The 17,781-nt window shown below is 43.7% G+C and overlaps 1 long non-coding RNA gene across 1 annotated transcript in view; it reads left to right on the top strand.

The window, feature by feature from the left end:
- The window catches only part of LOC113931129, an 85,883-nt gene extending 68,643 nt beyond the window's left edge, over positions 1-17,240 (top strand). The window contains exons 4-5 of the long non-coding RNA XR_003522696.1: positions 16,049-16,320; positions 16,908-17,240. This is a non-coding gene — a long non-coding RNA (uncharacterized LOC113931129). The remainder of the gene's footprint in view (positions 1-16,048; positions 16,321-16,907) is intronic.
- Positions 17,241-17,781: the final 541 nt, after the last annotated feature.

The raw sequence follows: 17,781 nt of genomic DNA, 5'->3' as shown, positions 1-17,781 counted from the left end.
CAGGACTAGTTGCTCAGTACATGTTTGTTAGTCGATTGAAAAAAAAAATGTCTGTGCATCATAGTTTTGGACTATCTTCAACGATGGCCAATCTTTCTTCTTTTAATGGAGAATATGATTTTCGGAAAAACAGGTGTTATTCAGAAATACATGGGGCATGGGGTGCCTGGGTGGCTCAGTCGGTTAAGCGTCTGCCTTCAGTTCAGGCCATGATCCCAGAGTCCTGGGATGGAACCCTGCATCGGGCTCCCTGCTCAGCGGGGAGCCTGCTTCTCCCTCTCCTGCTCCCCCTGCTTGTGTTCCCTCTCTTGCTTTGTCTCTCTCTGTCAAATAAATAAATAAAGTCTTAAAAAAAAAGAAAGAAATACATGGGGCAAACAAGGTATTCACCAAACTGAATAACACTGTCTTTATTTAAAGAGGGGCTGTCATCGTAATGTATTGACTGTTTTTCTTCTGTGAATCATAAACTGGCTCTGAACTCGATTCCCAAGAAGGAATCACAAAAGGTTGTGAGCAACAGAATCTTCCCAGGACAATAACTTTGAAATCTACATTCATTTAGATGTTTAAGGTCCAATATGTGTTTAGAGAAAAAAGATCAAATAAATAAGTATTTGTGTTGAAAATTACCGAACGCCTACTCTAGGGAGCAGGGCATACAGTTTAGAGGTTAAGAGCATTACTCTGGAGCCAGACTGCTTGGGTTCAAATTCTGGCTCTGCATCTAACTTAGCTGCATACTCTCTGACACGTTACTCAACCTGCTGGGACCCCAACATAGAGTCATTGGGAGGATTAATTGAGTTAATCCCATAAAGTGCTTAGCATATAGGGCCAACTGTCATTGTGTGAGAAACATCTGAGACAAGGAGGAGTCTTAGTAGTCATAAGCATCTCAACGTAGTTCTGTAAGCACCAAATGCCCTGCATGCAATTCAAAACATTGTGTCCTGAGAATATGAGTGTCAGTACAACCAGATGCTTGGTATTCATGGTAGTGAGGAGAACAGAAGGACCTGAGACTAGAGGTAACACTCTTCTACTAAAATACTTCCTTTTTTTTTTTTTTAAACAAAGAAATGGTATGTGGTGTTAATACCTGTGAAAGAATTCAGTGTTCCTCACTTCACTGTGAATAGAAACTAGCCTGGACAGAGAATTCATAGGCTCTTATCATCAATATGTCTCTCTTTCTATCTCAAAAAAAAAATTGGGTTCCGATTTCAAAAACTAAGATACAATGTTGTTCTGATCCGGAAAGAATGGAATAATCTAGAGGGATTTGCCATTTTGCCTAGATAATTTAGAGCTTGACTATGGATTCAAATTGCATCAAAATTTAAGAATAGTAATATTAAATAATGATATAATTTACATTTGGGGCGTGTATGGTTTCATTACTGTATCCTTTCTGTTACTGTGCAGAACATCCTTCTTTTAATTAAAATATTGGTTGCCTTCTTTAAACTAGAGTTTCCCTCTCTCAGAAATAGTCATGAAGATGACAATTTATGTTGCAATCAGTTATTTTGCATGATTCATGAAGAAGCGCTTTAAAAATAACTTTGTAATAAAGACAGAAAACTGTTTCTTCACGATTGTGATTCATCAAAATTATTTGTGAGTATTTGGTAAATCTTGTTTCAGAAAACTTTTTAAAGTACATTAAAGCCCCTTCAGAGTCTGTTTCAGGGCCTCCTTTATGGATTCCACAAAAGCTTCACGTAGTGAAAGTGGGCTTGAGAGATGAGGCACTGTGGTTAAATGTGTGTACTTGCCCCCCCCATCTTCTCAGTTTCTCTTCCGAGAAGTTCAAAGAAGTCAAGGGATTCTTTGGGGGGAATTAAAGTAATTGCCAAGAAAAACAGCATGGGCCTGCAAACCCTTCCAACATGGCAGGTTCTGTGTTTCTGGGCCCAAGGGGCAAGCTGGGGATGGGGTATGTATTGAAAGGTTTCTCTCTTACCAGAGAAGAAGGTGGGGTAACTGTGTCATTCCTTTCCCCCCCCCGCCATTCCAGTAGAGTTAACAATGCCATTTCTTTCTTTTTTTTTTTTTTAAAGGTTTTCTTTATTTATTCATGAGAGAGAGAGAGGCAGAGGCAGAGGGAGAAGCAGGCTCCCCGCTGAGCGGGGAGCCCGATGCGGGGCTCGATCCCAGGACCCTGGGATCATGACCTGAGCTGAAGGCAGACGCTTAACGACTGAGCCACCCAGGCGCCCACAATGCCGTTTCTCAAGAAGAGAACTGTGATGGGGCCACAGACATGTTTTCTTAAGAAAGGGGTAGAGAATATGGCAGTGGTCACTGGAGCCACGGGCTGGTTGGGGCATCTGTCCAGGTTCGCTTAGTTGAACTGAATTTCCTACTTCAAGTGTGTAATTACTATTTTGGGAATGCGCAAGACCCCATTCTGAGTTGCGCAGGAGGAGCACCCTGCTGCCATCTTCATTTTCCCCCACAGGCTATTACCGGCTTGCCCTAAAGTGAAGTGTTTTATTCCGCCACACGCCCCTCCCCCTTGTTCATTCTCTCTCTCTCTCTCTCTCAAATAAATAAAACCTTAAAAAAAAAAAAGAAATGTCCCACCTAATTCTCCCCTCTCCAAGCAATGGTCCCACTACCTGATCACTATATCTCCACTATGGCCCCCCCAACCTTAAAATATCCATGAATGGTGATTTGTTCTCAGTGTCCTAATTCAGTCTTTTGAATGGTAAGGGTAGAAGTTTCTCTAGGAGGTTCACAAAGCCTTACTTGAAATTGAAAAATGTTATGTATCCGGAGTGGGGAGTATCTGCAGATTCCTTGAACTTCTCAAAGAGGTCAGTATCCCTCTAAAAATTAAGAAATGTTGCATTAAGGTTTATTTAGTTTCCATTTCAAGATTATATTTTAACAGCTCTCCTGGAAACAATCCCTTAGCCTAAAGACATGGTTCTATGATAAATGAAGAGCAGGCTTCATGGTACAGAATATATTATTTGGAAGAGGAGTTTTGTGATACCTCACCACATTATATGGGTAACTACTTATTTTTCCTGCTCTCTCTACTTAATAAAGGTAACAAAGGGATTTATGCCTTCTGTTTCACCCTGTGGTTATGGCCTTAATGAATACTAAGATATAACGCATCTAAACTGTTAACAAAAATGCCAGAATGGGATGGGGAAGCATTAAGTCCAATTTGGTTTGCAAACATTTGTTTGGCACCGTGTAAAGCACAGTGCTGGATGAGATAGGATAGAAAGAGAAATAAAATCCTATGAGATATGACCCTTCCAGAACCTGACAATGCCTGTTGGGGGGGGGTTGATAGATACACACATACACACCTACGTAATAGTAATGTCAGGCAGACAGTGAGATGTGCTACTGTATAATATGGGAGAAGGAGACAGTAATGCTAACTAGAGGGCAGCTAGGAAGGCTTCACTAAAAGTAGAAATGATTCTTTTTTAAAAATTTTTTATTGTTATGTTAATCACCATCTATGACATCATTTGTTTTGGTGCAGTGTTCCATGATTCATTGTTTGTGCATAACACCCAGGGCTCCACGCAGAACGTGCCCTCGTTAATACCCATCACCCGGCTAACCCATCCCCCCTCCCCCCTCCGCTCTAGAACCCTCAGTTCGTTTCTCAGAGTCCATCGTCTCTCGTGGTTCGTCTCCCCCTCCGACTTACTCCCCTTCATTCTATCAGTCCTCAAACCCCTGGGCCCTTGCCCTTCTCTCATCCCCTTTTCTGAATAACCACCCCTTCATCCTTTTTTTTCTTAAACAGATTGAGTGATCAGGCCCATTCAACCTTAATTTTTTTTCTTTTTTCTTTTTTTTTTTATTAGAGAGGGAGGGGCAGGAGAGGGAGGGGCAGAAGGAGGGGGATAGAGAGAGAATCCCAAGCAGCATGCAGCCCAACACAGGGCTGGATCCCACGACCTGAGATACTGACCTGAGCTAAAACCAAGAGCCAGATGCTTAACTGACTGAGCCACCCAGGCACCCCCCCCCTTTATTCTTTATTAGGAAATATTTCAGACCTAATAAAGTTATATAAAACATTACAATAAACATCCGTGTGCCTACTACTTGGCTTAAGAAATAAAACATGACCGATACAATCGAAGCCCCTGTGTACCCATACCCTAGAATTCTCTTTTACCGACACCCTCTGCTTTTGACTAGCAGCTTTCAAAGATGACCCTTATTGGGCCCCATCTCCTGGTATGCGTGCCCTCCCTTTGAGTGTGGGCTGGACTCAGTGACTTGATTCTAATGACTAGACTATGACAAAAGTGATGGGATGTCACTTCTGTAATTAGGTTACAAAAGATTGTGACTTCCATCCTGCTGGCACTCTCTCTTGCCCTCTCACTTGCTCTGATAAAGCCTGCTGCCATGTTATGAGATGCTCTACGGGAGACCCACGTGGCAAAAACTCAACAGTTCATGAGGAAATGAATCTTCAGTCCAACAGCCTGTGAAAAACTGAATCCTTCCAAGAACCATGTGAATGAACTTGGAAGGAGATGCTCTGCAGTAGAGCCTTCAGATGAGACTGCATCCCTGGCCAACACTTGATTGCAACCTCTTGAGAGACCTTGAAGCAGAAGACCCAGCTAAGCCGTGCCTGGATTCCAGGAAATGTATGTTTGAAGCTGCTAAGTTTTGGGGTAATTTGTTATACCACATGATAACTAATACACCTTCCAAGAGGTAACCACTATCCTAAATGTGCTATCATTCCTCTACATGGTCTTGTATATATGCTCTATTTATATGGATCATTCCTATGCATGCCTACACATGCACATTCACATATAATATATATAATACTATGTATTATATACACATGTAATGCATATATATGTACACACATACATCAGTTGGGTTTCCTTTGATAATTGTGCTTTCTACCTCAGTATGTGTCTAAAAGTTTAATGCGCATAGGAATTACCTGGGAACCTTGTTAAAATGTGATTGTGGGGTGCCTGGGTGGCTCAGTTGGTTAAGCGACTGCCTTCGGCTCGGGTCATGATCCTGGAGTCCCGGGATCGAGTCCCGCTTCGGGCTCCCTGCTCAGCGGGGAGTCTGCTTCTCCCTCTGACCCTCTTCCCTCTCGAGCTCTCTATCTCTCATTCTCTCTCTCCCTCAAATAAATAAATAAAATCTTTAAAAAAAATCTGATTGTGAAGGTCCAGGGAGGGCCTGAGATTCTGTATTTCTACAAAGCTTTCAAGTGTTGCTGATGCAACAAATAGTGTAGGGAAAGATTTCAGTCAGTGTTATTTACCTAAAAGAAATCTGTCCATGCTCAAGTTTATTCATTTAAAACAAACATTTATTTCTAAGCTGAATGAATGCTGGCAGATATGTGTGTAGAATTTAGGATAAAAGTTGTCAGTGGCGGGCGCCTGGGTGGCTCAGATGGTTAAGTGTCTGCCTTCGGCTCAGGTCATGATCCCAGGGTCCTGGGATCGAGTCCCGCATCGGGCTCCCTGCTCCTAGGGAGCCTGCTTCTCCCTCTGCCTCTCTCCCTCTCTCTCTGTCTGTCTCTCATGAATAAATAAATAAAATCTTTAAAAAAAAAAAAGTTGTCAGTGGCTATCACTTTTTGGGTGATGAAATTTGGAGTAAATATCAGTGTTGAGAAAATTTTCCCGGGCAAAACAAAAATCCTAAAAAAAAAAAAAAGTGAAGAACAGGTTCTTTCTTTTCTCCCATCCTTTTCCTTCCTCCCAACTACAGGGCAAAATAAGAGAAAATTAACAATGATACAACATTAACCTGCATCAGTGACTTTCTAAATCTAAGAAAATAGTCTTCTGTATGTGCATACTATATCTCAATAAGGAGAAAACAAAATATATTTTCTCTTTGTAATTTGGAATCCTGTGTATCTGATGGCTTCAACCCCCGATCGCACCAGCCTTGTCTCTGCTGCCCAATCCCACAAATGCTTGCCTCTCCCTCCCTCCCTCTCTCCCTCCTGCTCTCCTTCTCTCTCTCCCTCTCTCTCTCTCTCTTTTTTTTTTAGAAAAGCCATTCTAGGATTTAAATACAGCTGTGCACAGTTTCCACTTCTGACCAAGTAACAGGGACTGGATTTACCCTCTCACTTGAAACAACCAAAAGCCAGGAGGACAAAATATACAAACTCTGCCTGCCTTGGTTCCCTGAACTCTCAGATTGGTGTCCTCAACTCAGGGAGTCTGCCAGGCTCTACCTTGGCTCCCCTTCCCCATGTCCTATCCTGGAAACTTTCTGAAGGCAGTAAGTTGGGCCAGATCTTCCACCTTAAGACACTGTAAAAGGAAGGGCAAACTCAACCTAAAGCAAGTCAGGAGGAAATAATAAAGATCAGAGTGGAAATTGATGGGAGAGAGACTAGAAAATTAATGGAGAAAAATCGATGAAACCAAAAGCTGTTTCTTTTGTTAACAAAACTGACAAACTTTTCGGTAGATGGACAAAGAAAAAAAGAGAGAAGACTCAAATTTCTAGAATCAGAAATGACCTTACATAAATGTAAAGGAATTTTATGGATAATTATATGCCAACAAATTAGATGGGTGAAATGGATACATTCCTAGAGAAACACAAACTCCTGAAACTGACTCAACAAGAAAAAATAATTTGAATAGATCTATTATAAGTGAAGAGACTAAATTAGTAATTTTTTTAAAAGATTTTATTTATTTACTTGACAGAGAGAGACATAGCGAGGGAGGGAACACAAGCAGGGGGAGTGGGAGAGGGAGAAGCGGGCTTCCCGCTGAGCAGGGAGCCCGACGCGGGGCTCGATCTCAGGACCCTGGGATCATGACTTGAGCCGAAGGCCGATGCTTAACCAACTGAGCCACCCAGGTGCCCATAAATTAGTAATTTTTTAAAAAACCTCCCCACGAGGGAAAAACCCCAAATTCAGTTGGTTTATCACTGAATTATAAGAACAGGCAAAAAACTAATACTAACTCCTCACAGATTTTTCCAAAAATGGAAAAGGATGGAACCCTTCCCAGTTCATTCTATGAGGCCTGATATTACCCTGCTTACCCTAATACCAAAACCAAAGGACATCACAAGAAAACTAGAGATCATTATCTGTTCTGAATATGGGTGCAAAAATCTGCAACAAAATAGTAGCAAACTGAATCTAACAACATATGAAAAAGAATTATGCACCATGAAAAGTGGGATTTATCCCAGGACTATAAGGCTGGTTTAACATCTGAAAATCAATTAATGTAATGCATCATTGCATGATCATCTCAGTAGAGGCAAAAAAAGCATTTGACAAAATCCAACACCCTTTCATGACAAAAACACTCAACAAAGTTGGAATAAAAGGAAACTTCCTCAACAAAGGACATCTACAAAAGACCCACAGCTAACATCATACTTAATGGTGAAAGAAGAGATGCTTTACCCTTAAGATTAAGAATAGAACAAAAATGTCTGCAGCTCAACATTTTACTGGAGTTCCAGCCAGGGCACTTAGGCAAGAAAAGGAAAGAAGAGTCATCCAGATTGGAAAGGAAAAAGTAAAATTATCTCTATTTGCAGATGACATGATCTTGTATGTAGAAAATTTTAAGGAATGCACAGACACACACACACACACACACACACACACACACACACACACACAAACACAAACACACAAACCCAACTATTACAGCTAATAAAGAAGTTCAGCAAGGGGCCGCCTGGGTGGCTCAGTGGGTTAAGCGTCTGCCTTCCACTCAGGTCATGATCCCAGGGTCCTGGGATCAAGTCCTGCATCAAGCTCCTTGCTCTGTGGGGAGCCTGCTTCTCCCTCTCCCTCTCCCTGTGCCCCCCCCCACTCGTGCTCTCTCTGTCTCTCTCTCTCAAATAAATAAATCTTTAAAAAAAAACAATTCCATTTACAATAGCATCAAAATGAATAAAATACTTAGCAATAAAGTTAAGAAAAGGAGCACAATGCTTATAAACTCTGGACACTTTAAGACACTGTTGAAGAAATTAATGATCTAAGTAAGTGGGAACGCATCCGATGCTCATGGACTGGAAGATTTAATATTGTGAAAATGGCAATACTTCCCAAGTTGATCTATAGATATAATGCAATCCCTAGAAGAATCTCAGCTGGCTTCTCTTTAGAAATTGGCAAGCTGATTCTAAAATTCACATGGAGTTGCATGTGACCCAGAATAGCCAAAATCGTCTTGGAAAAGAAGAACAAAGTAGGAGGATTCACACTTCCCGATTTCAAAATTTACTACAAAGCAATGACAATCAAGACAGTGTGGTACTGGCATGAGGATAGACATATAAATCAATGGAATAAAATGGAGATTCCAGAAATAAAACCATGTGTCTATAGTCAACTGATTTTTGGCAAGAGTGCCAAGATCATTCAATGGTGAAAGAATAGTCTTTTCAAAAAGAGCGCTGAGACAGCTGGATAACCACATGTAAAAGAATGAGGTTGGACCATGCCCCACACCATATGCAAACATCAACTCAAAATGGATTTAAAAACCTAAATATGAGAGCCAAAATTATAAAACTCTTATAAGAAAACATAGGGGTAAATCTTCATGACCTCAGATTTGGCAAAGGATTTATTTATTTATTTTAAATTTTTTTTAGAGAGGGAGCGAGAGATAAAGGAAGGGGGAGGGGCAGAGGGAGAGAGAGAATCTTAAGCATGCTCTACACCCAGCATGGAGCCCGACACAGGGCTTGATCTCCTGATCCTGAGATCATGACCTGAGCCAAAACCAAGAGTCAGACGCCCAAGCGACTGAGCCGCCCAGGCGCCCTGGCAAAAGATTTTTATTTATTACACCAAAAATGTAAGCAACAAAAGGCAAAAATAAATCGGACCTCATCAAAATTAAATACTTTCGTGCTTCAGAGAACACTCATCAAAGCACAAAGACAACCCACAGAATGGGAAAAAATATTTGCAAGTCATTAATCTTATAAGGGAGTTGTATCTAAACTATATAGAGAATTCTTACAACTCAATAAAAATATAAATAACCCAATTAAAAGGTGGGCAAAGGAAAGAAAGAGAGATTTCCCCAGGGAAGAGATACAAATGGCCAATAAGCACGTGAAAACTTGCTCGATGTCATCAGAAAAATGCAAATCAAAACCACAATGAACTTCATGCCACTTTATACCAACTAGAATGGCTATAATAAAAAAAAGTCAGATAATAAGTATTGGCAAGGATATGGAGAAATCGGAACTCTTGTACATTGTTGGCGGATATTTAAAAATGATGCAGCCACTTTGAAAAACAGTCTGGTAGTTCCTGAAAAGTTTAAACATAGAGTTACCATATGAACCAGCAATTCTCTTCCAAGGTATAGAAAGGAAAATATATTTCCACAAAACAGCTTGTACTTAGCAGCATTATTCATAATGACCAAAAGGTGAAAACAACCCAAATGTCCATCAACTGAAGAATGTAGAAATAAAATGTGCTATATCCATAGAATGGAATATTATTTGGTCATAAAAATGACGTATACACTGACACACGCTACAACATGGATGAATCTTGAAAATATTACACTGAGTGAAAGAAGCCAATTACAAAAGACCACATATTATATGATCCCACTTATTTTAAATGTCCAGAATAGGGAAATCTATAGACAGAAAGTAGATTAGTGGTTGTTTAAGGGCTGGGAATAGGGAATAGATAGCTAAAGGATATGGGCTGTCTTTTTGAGGTGATGAAAATGTTCTAAAATTGGTTGCATGTGTCTGTCAATATGCTAAAAACCATTGAATTGTATACTTTAAATTGCATGGTGTGTGAATTACATCTCAACAAAGCTATTTTTTAAAAAGTTGAGGCATTCATAGGGCTCATCTTGTTTGTTTTCTCTCTGGGATCACTGTCCTTTGTTGCTTAATACCTAGTGTCTTGAAAACTGTTGTTTCATATTGTTCTTTTCTTTTCTTTCTTTCTTTCTTTCTTTCTTTCTTTTTTTTTTTGTTGTTGTTGTTTCATGTGGGGGGGGCGTGGCGTAAATACAAATCCTTAGCCAGAAGTAACAGTCTCCCTATTTTTTAATTGGGGAAACTGAGGCCAAAATCAGCTAACTGGCTTGCCAAAATTCGTATTAGTTAGTGACAGAGTCAGGACCACAACCAAGACGTCCTGATACCCAATCCGAAGTCGACACAGCATCGTTTCTTGTCTGTACAGCTTCTGGGGCAACTTGATGGCAGAAGGTTAAGTAACCAGTCATAGACAAAGCAAATGTCTGTGACTCAAGGATCCCCGAAAGGCCCAGATCAGCTCTCTGCCTTCCCCTCGATCAGCAAGCATATATTGCACACCTAGGTACAGTGCTTATTTGAGAGACATTCCTGGGGACAGAGAAGCGGTGCCATCATCTCTGGCAATAAGGGGCTCCCCGTTTATTTGAGAGAAAAGGCGGTACATGAAACATCTCTGTGACTCAAGCATGATCACCTGTAATATAATGAATGTCTCGCTCAGCAGGAGGGGTCATGGTGTGTGGGCTTTTCTCAGGAAAGGTTTCCAAGGGGAGGAAGAATTGGGGTTTCAAAAGATAGGCAGCATCCTCTGACTGGGTTGGGGCACTGAAGGCAGGACATTGTCTCCACAGGGCATGTGTTAAAATGCACACAAGACCTCAGAGGTTCCTCGGCTGCAGGAAAAGCCGGAGTCTTGGGGTGGGAAAGAGCGCAGAGATATTGTGCTGGCCATAGGACAGAGCTGGGGGATTTGATTGGAGTCCTGGGATGAGCCGGACGACTAATAAGGCAGCTCCTTTGCCTACTGCAAAATCGAATGCTCCCAGGCAGACAGTTTTTTCTAGGAAAACAAGTGTCTTCCCAGGTCACGAAAAGCTGGGCTGTCTACTTGAAGTTACAGGACAAATATTTCAGATCCTAGTCATTCAATCCTTCACTGAACATGTCTTGAACACCTACTGTATACTGGGAACTGTGCTAGTGGTTGGGAATTCACAGGTGCCCAAGACTTGTGCTTGCCCTAGTTCATGGTCTAGAGAGGAAGACACTTGCATGATGACAGATTTCTTTAGGGAAAGATGCTCTCTTTCCCTGCCTGATTCCTCCTGTTGGTCAGCAGAAGCAGTCAAGTCCTTCCGCTTTGCAGACCTGTCTCCAGAGTCAGAGTAGGACAGGGGGAAGGACTCAAGGCCACAACAGCTTGGAGAGGTTTCTCTTCAATGTCAGGCATGGCAAGGGCCACTCCCCAAAGACCCATTCCGAGCTCTCCTTTACAGCCCGGGGCCAAAAGTCACCACCTCCAGGAGCCTCCTTTCCTGTATCTGCTCCCCGCCCCACCCCCACAACCTCTCCTGAATGACAGTGACCTATGTGAACCGTGTTTACCTCCCCTGTGAGCACAGGCCATCGAGGGGGGGATGTCCCTGCCTTCGAGCTTGTAACAGTCATGGTGTCTTTGCCCGGGGTGGGTGGGGGGTGTTGGACAAACGTTTGTTGACTGAATACCAAGAGCTTTATAATCACTGTCCTCATCAAGGACGTTTCGCTTCTACCCACCTAGGGCTTGACTGTCTACCAGGGGCCTTAGCCCCTCTCCGTCTTTGTCTCAGGATCCTCTCTGAGGCCTCCCGTGAGGTCTCTGCTCCTGTAGCCCCCAGCAATGCTTGAGGTGCTGGGATGCCTGCAGCCCCCAGGTGAGAGCCTGCCCCGGCCCCGCACAGACACTGACTCGGCCTGACCCCGGCCTGCTAGTCCTGCTGTGTCACAGCCAGACTGGGCTGTGGGTGCTGTCCCACACGGGGGACAGCACGTCCCCCTGCAGGAGCCTAAAGCCCTCGGGTAAAGGACCTGGAGCCCAGTCCCCCCTCCTGCTGCTGGCGGAAGCCAGGGGAGACAAGGGGACCTTCAGGAGGGCCGGCCTCTCGGGACTGGACCTTGCCTCCCCCGACCCAGGAGGGTCACCGCACAGGCCGGGGACTGGAGCCCAGCCCCTGGGAGTGGGGTGGATCGTCAGCTCTCCATCCTTCCTGGTCCTGGGTGAGGTGGCACCGCCGAAGGCTCTTCTTCCCTCCCAGGCTCACCTAGCTCGTGGGGTCTGAAGCAAGAATAGTACATATCACCCTCCGCTTGTGCGGGGCCTTGCCATTCACAGAGACACTTCTCCATCATCTTATCAATGCCTCACAATAGGCAGATCAGGTGGTGGGTTTTCCATAAAGTGTGAATTCACCTTCTTCATTCATGTTTTCTCTCCCTTCTGGTTTTATAATTTAGAGAATTGTACTCTTCCCCCCAAACCCGCCCCAAAAAAGTGAGCCTTAGCAGTACAGGTGCCTGAGCAAAATGCAAACAAACCCGTGCATCTTGGTTGACAGTTAAGTCTGATAACACTCCTCTCAGCAATTACAGAGCAGAGACATACTCCCTGGTGAGCAGACAGTAGAGTTTCAGGGAAAATCCGTAATGACTATGAGCATATTATGGAGTCAGAAACCCAACTTACCAAACAGATTCAGGAGGGAGTGTTTATTCACAATTTAAAGGCATACTTATTTTAGAAGAGACTCATAAAGTTATTGACTTTGAGTGAGTATGCATTCCTATGTTCTAGTCCCCAGGGTTTTCAGATAGGAGTTTATAGAAAGTGACTTGTTCTATCCCGCAGCTAATTAGTGGCCAAGCCTAGGACTTAGGCTCATTCTTTCTGAGCCCCAAACTTCATTTGAGCCTCCCTGGGATAGAAGGGTTTGCTTCCAGACTACCCATTAAACACTAAGTAGCAAGAAAGGAAAAGAATGTCTTAAAGCTCAGGGGTGTGAAGCCATCCTACGTTGACAACCAATTAAAAACTCAGATAAAGTACCTCTGAAATGATTATATGCTGCAAAGCAGTTGACGGGGAAACAAGACTTGAATTCCTTAAAAGGGATTTACAGTAAAGATCTAGAAACTCATCTGGAGATGTCAGAGTAGAAAGCCAGAGTCCTGATCAGATTCCTTCTGGCTCTCGGACCCCATAAAAATCACTGACCCTTCTTCGGCCTCTATTACTCATCTTTAACACTCTTTTTTTTAAATTTATTTATTTGACAGAGAGAGAGAGAGAGAGAGAGAGACGGTGAGAGAGGGAACACAAGCAGGGGGAGTGGGAGAGGGAGAAGCAGACTCCCTGCTGAGCAGGGAGCCCGATGCGGGGCTCGATCCCAGGACCCCGGGATCATGACCTGAGCCGAAGGCAGACGCTTAATGACTGAGCCACCCAGGTGCCTCCTCTATTACTCATCTTAAGTGAAAGAATGATGCTAATATCTAAATTGTTCCCAAGAGTGAACTAAGGTCATCTAATTGGTCCCCACATCTGCTCCATTTTATCCTAAATGTCTCTTGAACCCTCATTTCTCCCTAGCCTCATTGTGCTTCCTTTAGTTCTGCCTGGTCTCCCCCGGGCTGCGCTTTGTCATTTTGCTCTCTCCACATTGCAGCCAAAGATCTTTCTAAACAGCAAAGCCAATCACATCATGAATCTGCTTTAAACCCTTCAACAGCATCTTCTTCCTCTCAGGATAAAATCACAAGTCCTTACCCTGGTCTACACAGCCCTGCATGGCTGGGCACCTGCCTGCCTCTCTAGACGCATCTCACACTGCTCCTCTCGCTAAATTCTAGGCTCTAGCCATGATATACTAGTAGCGGTTCCCTAGCCGGCCAGCCAGCCTCCCTTACCTCCAGGGTCTGCAGTGGCTCTTTCCTCTATCTTGAAAGCTCAGCCCCTTCCAGCACACCTTTCCTCCCCCTAGCCCCGTAATCCTGCAGAATTCTGGGTCCATATTACCCGGCTGAGAAGCCATCCCCTGATCTGAATTCTCCTCCTCTGTGCCTCCCGTCAGCACCCTCTGCTTCTGTCTTCTTAGCCCTCATCTCCTGATTAAGACTGCCTTTCCCATGGTAGTCTCTCCCACTCAGTTCTGCAGGACTGCCTTACTCATCATTATTTTCCAGCGGAGCCTGTTGAATGAATGATGAATGTTTAAATGCCTTGTAAATTGCAACTTGCTACACAAGTGTTAAGTATTATGTAATATTACCATGTTCGGGTTGGTTATTTAATATTGTTGGCCTGCTCACCCATTTGATAATAACGAATATCACATTTCAATTACACCATTCTGGTTCCTTCTTAAACCCAGTACTAATAAAGGCTACCACTTACTGAGTATTTAGCCTGGGCTAGGTTCAGTGATAAGATTTGAGACATATGATATCGTTTACGCATCATCATAGTAATCTTATGAGCTAGGTTCTCTATGATAAGAATCATCCCCATTTTTCAGATGGAAGAACTAAGGCAGGCTCAAAGAGGTTAAGTAGCTTGCACAACATCAAATAGCTCGATTTTGAATCCAGATTCTTCAAGATCCAAACCTGAATTCTAGGGGCGCCTGGGTGGCTCAGTCAGTTAAGCATCTGCCTTTGGCTCAGGCCATGATCCCAGGGGTCCTGGGATCGAGCCCCAAGTCTGGCTCTCTGCTTAGTGGGGAGTCTGCTTCTCCCTCTCTCACTCTTCCTCTGTGTTCTCTCTCTCTTCTTCTCTCTCTCTCAAATAAATAAATAAAAATCTTTTTTAAAAACCCTGAATTCTGACATCTCCCAGTTCTCCCAAGGTTTTCAGATAAGGACACTATCAGCAGCGAAAAGCAACCAGCAGAATGGGAGAAATGGGAGAAATGGGAGAAAAAACTTGCAAGTCACGTGTCTGATAAAGTATTAATACCCAGAATATAGAGAGAACTCTTAAAACTCAACAACAAAACAACAAACAACTGATCCAAAAAAATGGGCGAAGGACTTGAATAGACATTTCTCCAAAGAAGACATACAAATAGCCAGTAAGCGAATGGAAAAAAAAATGCTCAAATCACTCCTTATCAGGGCAATGCAAATCAAAACCACAATGAGATGTCACCTCACGCCCATTAGGATGGCTCTTGTGAAAAGAAAACAACAGAAAATAACAAGTGTTGACAAGGCTATGGAGCAATTGGAACCCTTATGAATTGCTGGTAGGAAAATGTAAAATGGTGCAGCTACTGTGGAAAACAATATAGTAGTTCCTCAAGTTACAAAGAGAATTGCCAGCCAGTCACCATATAATCCCACAGTTCTACTTCTGGGTATAGATCCCAAAGAAGTGGTAGCAGGGTCTAGAAGAGAGCTTTGTATACTCATGTTTATAATGGTATTATTTGCAATAGTCAAAAGGTGGAAGCAACCCAAATGTCCATTGACTGATGAATGAACGAGCAAGAAAGCAAGATGTATGTACATACAGGGGAATATTGCACAGCCTTTAAAAGCAAATAAATTTTTTTAAAGATTTTTATTTATTTCACAGAGAGAGATACAGTGAGAGAGGGAACACAAGCAGGGGGAGAGGGAGAGGGAGAAGCAGGCTTCACGCTGAGCAGGGAGCCCGATGCGGGGCTCGATCCCAGGACCCTGGGATCATGATCTGAGCCGAAGGCAGACGCTTAACGACTGAGCCACCCAGGTGCCCCAAAAGCAAAGAAAGTCTGATACATGCTACAACATAAATGAAATTGAGGACATTATACTGAGTGAAGTAAGCCAGCCACAAAAAGACAAATACTATATGGTCCCACTTATTTGAAGTACCTAGAGTTGTCAGATTCACAGAGACAGAAAGCAGAATAGTGGTTGCCAGGGGCTGGGGACAGGCGGGTACGGAGAGTTGCCGTTTAACGGGTACAGAGTTTTGGTTTTGCAAGATGAAGAACGTTCTGGAGGTGGGTGGTGGTACTGGTTGCATAATGATGTGAAAGTACTTAATACCACCAGACTGTACACTCAAAATGGTTAAAATGGTCAATTTTATGTTTTATATATTTTGCCACAACTTATGAAAGATCTTAACCATTCCCAGGCCTGCCAAAGCTTTCGGGTAATTTCCTTCTGATGGATGTTTGCTGTTTTCCCTCCAGATAACCTGCCTTTTATTTCTTTTTCCTCCTAGGACCAGACTGCTCTCTGCCAGGATCTCTAGGGCCTCCACAGTGGCCAGTACTCCTGCAGAGGGCAGGGCCCAGCTCCGGGGCCTTTAGCTCACTCTCCTGGGAAGAAAGCGACTCTACTCCGAAGGCAGTCAGTACATACTTTACTCACAAAGTCGGCAGGTGGCTGTGGATTCCTTCTGTTCCCAGGAATCACATCGGGACGAACTGCACTGTGCATTTGCCCTCACTGGTAGCTAATCCCAACAGTGACATTGGGCATCATTATTAATAGGTAAAGGACACACAAAGAGAGAGGGGAAGTGGCTTGGGTTGAGTCTCACAGCAGAATTAGAACTCGGAGCTCCCAGCCTCTAACCTTGCGCTGGGCTCTGTCCCACACACCTGGCAGTTCCAGAGACTTGCTCCTTTTTGTCCTCTGGGCAGCCAACTCTGGCCAACCAAGTGGGTTTGATTTGTCTTGCAGAGAAATGAAGCAAAATCTTCCTTGAGGAGAGCTTCTGATCTTTCTATTTCTCTTGGTTGGCAGGAAACCAGAGATCACACTACTTGCTGAAGGACCTTGACCACATCACTGAAAGTCTCTGGCGGGGGTGGGGGGAAAGAAGGTCTCTGGACCCTCAGTTTTCCCTTCAGTAAGAAGTAGACAAGAATTATTGATACCCACCTCCCCCAGAGAAACTGAGGATGGGCTAGGGAGAGAAGGATTGGGGTGCACTTAGCCAATCTCTTCTGCATTATCCTTTACGTGGGTAAACGCCAAACCTGGCTGAGTATTATAATCACATGGGTAGCCTTTAAAATTAGAAATCCCTGGGCCTTGACCAACCCAGCTTCCTTGAATTTCTCCTTTTTTCCCAGCCAGGTGGCCCCTGATGTGAAGGGAACCCCCTCGGGTTGAGAAGTGAGGTGGTTTCAACTTTCCTAGCTAAATCCTCTCCAGCTTGGCTTAAAGGCACCCTCGCTATGAGATGGAAAGCAGCCGTCTGTCTCCTTTGCGCTCTCGCTTGGACTCGCTGTTCCCCCAATTTTGGCACTTCCCACATATTGCCTGTTATTTTTACTTAACTATTTCAAATCTTTGCCTCTTATTTCCTCAGTTAGCTACTGGAGGTTAAGAACAGTGGCATATCCTTCTATTCTTGCCCACAAATGCCAGTCTGTTAGCACGTAGTATATTTTCAATAAACATTTGTCGAATTGCAAATTGTGTAAGAAACCTGAAATAACTTCCGACTTACTTGGGGAGATGGTCTGTGTCCTTTGGAAGCTTTCTGCTCACACGGAAAGAACGTTAAACAGAGACAGGAGGCTGTGTCACGGATTCCCACAGCAAATCACCAGCTTTCGCTAGCCCTCAGTTCCCTGATCTGTGAAACCAGGGCTGATCTGTGAAGTTTTCACACTTGTAGTTTTTAGCTCTGGCTTTTGGCTACTCTAGATAGCGAGGGGCAGCCTTTTTCACGTCAGTGCCTTTAACGCCCATGATGTCTTTCCCCCCCTCCCATGAAGGCTGCATAATTTTTTTAAAGATTTTATTTATTTATTTGACAGAGAGAGAGAGCAAAAGCAGGGGGAGCGGCAGGCAGAGGGAGAAGCAGGCTCCCCGCAGAGCAGGGAGCCCAATGTGGGACTCGATCCCAGGACCCTGGGATCGGGACCTGAGCTAAAGGCAGACGCTTAACCATCTGAGCCACCCAGGTGCCCCAAGACTACATAATTGATGGGTCACCCC

The sequence above is a fragment of the Zalophus californianus genome, chromosome X, assembly GCF_009762305.2.
Source record: "Zalophus californianus isolate mZalCal1 chromosome X, mZalCal1.pri.v2, whole genome shotgun sequence".
In the NCBI taxonomy this organism is placed as follows: Eukaryota; Metazoa; Chordata; class Mammalia; order Carnivora; family Otariidae; genus Zalophus; species Zalophus californianus.
The sequence above is the reverse complement of the archived record's forward strand: the minus strand, read 5'-3'. Positions and strand labels throughout refer to the sequence as shown.